The sequence below is a fragment of the Dermacentor andersoni genome, unplaced genomic scaffold (genome assembly GCF_023375885.2).
Source record: "Dermacentor andersoni unplaced genomic scaffold, qqDerAnde1_hic_scaffold ctg00000785.1, whole genome shotgun sequence".
Lineage (NCBI taxonomy): Eukaryota > Metazoa > Arthropoda > Arachnida > Ixodida > Ixodidae > Dermacentor > Dermacentor andersoni.
Window position 1 is genome coordinate 3,069 of NW_027315463.1, and position 4,432 is coordinate 7,500.

General features: G+C 56.4%; 2 non-coding genes across 2 annotated transcripts; both read left to right on the plus strand.

Annotated features, from left to right (window-relative positions):
• Nucleotides 1-349: 349 nt before the first annotated feature.
• Nucleotides 350-2,164, plus strand: LOC140215013 (small subunit ribosomal RNA). The gene has a single exon (XR_011891935.1). It is a non-coding gene; the product is annotated as a small subunit ribosomal RNA (ribosomal RNA).
• Nucleotides 2,165-3,738: 1,574 nt separating this feature from the next.
• LOC140215011 (5.8S ribosomal RNA) lies at nucleotides 3,739-3,891 on the plus strand. Its single transcript, XR_011891933.1, has one exon. It is a non-coding gene; the product is annotated as a 5.8S ribosomal RNA (ribosomal RNA).
• The last annotated feature ends 541 nt before the right edge of the window (nucleotides 3,892-4,432 follow it).

Consider the following 4,432-nt stretch of genomic DNA (forward strand, 5'->3'; position numbering starts at 1 on the left):
AATACGAAAGCGCCGAAGGCGCGGGCGTGACCCGTCGCCTAGCGGCTTTGCCGTCTCGGCTACGTTGCAAGTGTCGGTCGGTCCACCAGTGCTGCGGGCTCGAGAGAAACCGCAAGCCGCGATCGAGTCGACACAACCGGTCTATCGAGAATGTTGCGTGCTTCTTGCCGCGTGGCGATACCCGGCCCTGCGGGGAGGGCGCCGTTGCGAGCTCGAACGCCGTCGTCTCGGACTGTGCAAAGTGCTACCCTTTGCGAGAACGAAGCGTGTTGGGGCGCCTGAAGGTGGCCTCGGCATCGCAAAAACGGCGTCCGGCCTGCTTGAAAGGCTGGACGCGCAGTTGAACGATTACCTGGTTGATCCTGCCAGTAATCATATGCTTGTCTCAAAGATTAAGCCATGCATGTCTAAGTACATGCCGAAATAAGGCGAAACCGCGAATGGCTCATTAAATCAGTTATGGTTCCTTAGATCGTTTCTTCCTACTTGGATAACTGTGGCAATTCTAGAGCTAATACATGCAGTGAGCCTGAAGCCCTTTGGGCGACGGGTGCTTTTATTAGACCAAGATCGATCGGGTTTCGGCCCGTATTGTGTGGTGACTCTGGATAACTTTGTGCTGATCGCATGGCCACGAGCCGGCGACGTTTCTTTCAAGTGTCTGCCTTATCAACTTTCGATGGTAGGTTACTTGCTTACCATGGTTGTTACGGGTAACGGAGAATCAGGGTTCGATTCCGGAGAGGGAGCCTGAGAAACGGCTACCACATCCAAGGAAGGCAGCAGGCGCGCAAATTACCCACTCCCGGCACGGGGAGGTAGTGACGAAAAATAACAATACGGGACTCTTTTGAGGCCCCGTAATTGAAATGAGTACACTCTAAATCCTTTAACGAGGATCAATTGGAGGGCAAGTCTGGTGCCAGCAGCCGCGGTAATTCCAGCTCCAATAGCGTATACTAAAGCTGCTGCGGTTAAAAAGCTCGTAGTTGGATCTCAGTTCCAGACGAGTAGTGCATCTACCCGATGCGACGGCTCGGACTGAACATCATGCCGGTCCTTTCTTGGTGCACTTCATTGTGTGCCTCGAGAAGGCCGGTGCTTTTACTTTGAAAAAATTAGAGTGCTCAACGCAGGCGAGTCGCCTGAATAAACTTGCATGGAATAATAGAACAAGACCTCGTTTCTGTTCTGTTGGTTTTTGGAATACGAGGTAATGATTAAGAGGGACAGACGGGGGCATTCGTATTGCGGCGCTAGAGGTGAAATTCTTGGACCGTCGCAAGACGAACTACTGCGAAAGCATTTGCCAAGAATGTTTTCTTTGATCAAGAACGAAAGTCAGAGGTTCGAAGGCGATCAGATACCGCCCTAGTTCTGACCATAAACGATGCCAACCAGCGATCCGCCTGAGTTACTCAAATGACTCGGCGGGCAGCTTCCGGGAAACCAAAGTGTTTGGGTTCCGGGGGAAGTATGGTTGCAAAGCTGAAACTTAAAGGAATTGACGGAAGGGCACCACCAGGAGTGGAGCCTGCGGCTTAATTTGACTCAACACGGGAAAACTTACCCGGCCCGGACACTGGGAGGATTGACAGATTGAGAGCTCTTTCTTGATTCGGTGGATGGTGGTGCATGGCCGTTCTTAGTTGGTGGAGCGATTTGTCTGGTTAATTCCGATAACGAACGAGACTCTAGCCTATTAAATAGGTGCGGGGTTCCCAGCACCTTACAACCTTCTTAGAGGGACAAGCGGCTCCTAGCCGCACGAAACAGAGCAATAACAGGTCTGTGATGCCCTTAGATGTCCGGGGCCGCACGCGCGCTACACTGAAGGAAGCAGCGTGTCTTTATCCCTGTCTGAAAAGACTGGGTAACCCGTGGAACTTCTTTCGTGATTGGGATAGGGGCTTGCAATTGTTCCCCTTGAACGAGGAATTCCCAGTAAGCGCGAGTCATAAGCTCGCGTTGATTACGTCCCTGCCCTTTGTACACACCGCCCGTCGCTACTACCGATTGAATGATTTAGTGAGGTCTTCGGACCGATGTCCGGCGCGGCCTTTCGGTTGCGCCGGTCTGTTGGAAAGATGACCAAACTTGATCATTTAGAGGAAGTAAAAGTCGTAACAAGGTTTCCGTAGGTGAACCTGCGGAAGGATCATTACCGGATTGTGAAGGGTGGCGAGCGCCATTGTTTCTACCCCGTGTGGGTGAAGCAGCTCGCTGCGCCCGACGCTTTCCGCCGCTGGCCCCGCTTGGACGCGGGGACGGCTATACCCGAACATGCCGGGGACTGCCTGAATTTTGAGGGGCGCCCCGTGCCAAATTTGTTGCGCCCAGTGGACGCCGGCTGCAACCTTGGACGGTTGGCTTGGCCGCGCCCGCGGGTAGAAACGGCGTAACGCACACTGGGTGGGCTTTCTGTCCGCTTTGGCGCTCTTGCGCGGAATGGGAGTAAGACGACCCGACCTGCTGCTTTGCCCAGTACGAGGGGAACGGCGAAGCGTGCGGTCGGTCAAGGAACTGACGGTCGAGAGCTAATGCCGCTGCCGCTTAGTACACACACGGAACCGTGGTGCGAGCGCTCTCCCGTCCTCCGCGGCAAACGCTGCCGAGTCTGAAAAGTCTGGCGGCTGCCGGTCGCTTCCTGCGGCGAGTATGGAGTAACGACCCGACTTTGTTGCCGCCCAAGTACTAAAGGAACGGTGTGGCGCTCGGTCGGTCATGGAACTGTCGGTATGAGGGTGCGGCTGCCAAGTACGGAAGGAACCGTGGCCTAAAGTGCTCTCCCGTCCTCCGCGGCAAATGCCACCGAGTCCGAAAGGGCCGGAGGCTGCCGGTCGGCTCCTGCTCGTGACGCGCGAGGTGTCGAGATCGCGGTTTAATGCGACGACGTCTGCAGGCTATTCGCCCGCCGCCGAGGGAAAGGCGGCGTTGCTGCGAAGTACCGAAGGAAACGCGGCTTTGCTACGTCGGAAGCGTTCTGCGGTTAGCGGACTTGTGCGCTTTGGGAAGGCGCCGCACGTCGAAAGAGGAAGTACGGACAGACGAGGGACTGTAGTCCCGGATTCGAACGCACTTGCGGCCAGGCCCTTGCTGGCTTCGTCTTCCGCCTCAAGTAGACTTGTTGTGGCGCCGGCGCAGGGAGCCGTCCCTGGCACTGGCCGAGTGGTTTTGGAGAGCTGCGCGAGTACGCGCGCCGGGCTCTTGTCTTTCGTCTCAAGTAGGCTGTTGGATCAACAGCGGTTATGCTGCGGCGATCTGCCGATGCGAAAGTGTGTGTGTGTTTGAGGCCCTTCTATGAACCTACTGCTGACTGAAGCGAAGCACGTCGATGGGGGTGAAGCCCTGCCCGTGGCCGTGTAGCCGTTAAAGACTCCACAGCGGCTTAGCCCTAATCATGGCTCTGTCGCTCTTTGCAATTTTTAGTGGAGCGATGTGAACGTGCACACGAGACACACGGGTCCGGTGGTTGGATGGCAGGTAAAACCGGCTTCGAGTGCGCGCAAACGGCATAAGCTACCTCGAGGGCAAGCGAGGAAGGCGTGGGCGCAAAACACACGCGCGAGTAGCAGGAGTGGAGTGCCATTAGGCTTTCAGCTGCTGAGACGCGGCCGCCGAAAGAGCGAGACTGGAGGAGCGCACGCCGAAAGGCGCTCTTCGAAACCACACACAGGGAGACGCCACGTGCCTAAAACCCTGGTTGTACTGTACTGAATTGAACAAACTATTTTTCACGACTCTAAGCGGTGGATCACTCGGTTCTCGGGTCGATGAAGAACGCAGCCAGCTGCGAGACTTGGTGTGAATTGCAGGACACACTGAGCACTGATTCTTTGAACGCACATTGCGGCCTTGGGTCTTCCCTTGGCTTCGTCTGTCTGAGGGTCGGATCACATATCAAGAGAGACTTCGGCGCACAGGGAACGTGCGTCCGTCGACTCGTTTTGACCGCGTCGGCATCATGGACAGTACGTTGAGCGCTAAAGCCACGCGCCAGCGGCCTCACGAGAGGGAGACGGTGGCAAACCGTTGTGCCAATTCTTCGAAAAGACGGAAACGAGGCATTACTACTGCAGCGTGACGAGTGCGCGCCTCTAGCAAGACCGCCGCAGGATGGAGTCGGATACCTGCAGGGAAAGAGCGGTCCAAGCACGAGGCGCGAACGTCTGTTGCCATGTAGCGCGCACGTTTGCGAGAGAGTCGGAAGCGCACGCTTGCGTGCACGGAAAACGTGGGAATGAAACGCCGGCCGATTCCCGCGCCGTGCGCAAAGCCAGCGCGATCGCAATTTGCGCTGTTTGCCTTCGAAGTACGTCGAGCTCCAGAGCTGGTCGCTCGTTCACGTCACCGCAGTTGTGTGGGCGCCCTTCCGGGCTTCGTCGCAGGAATGGGAATCGGCAGATTCTTGCGAGGAGCGGGGAGGAGAAGG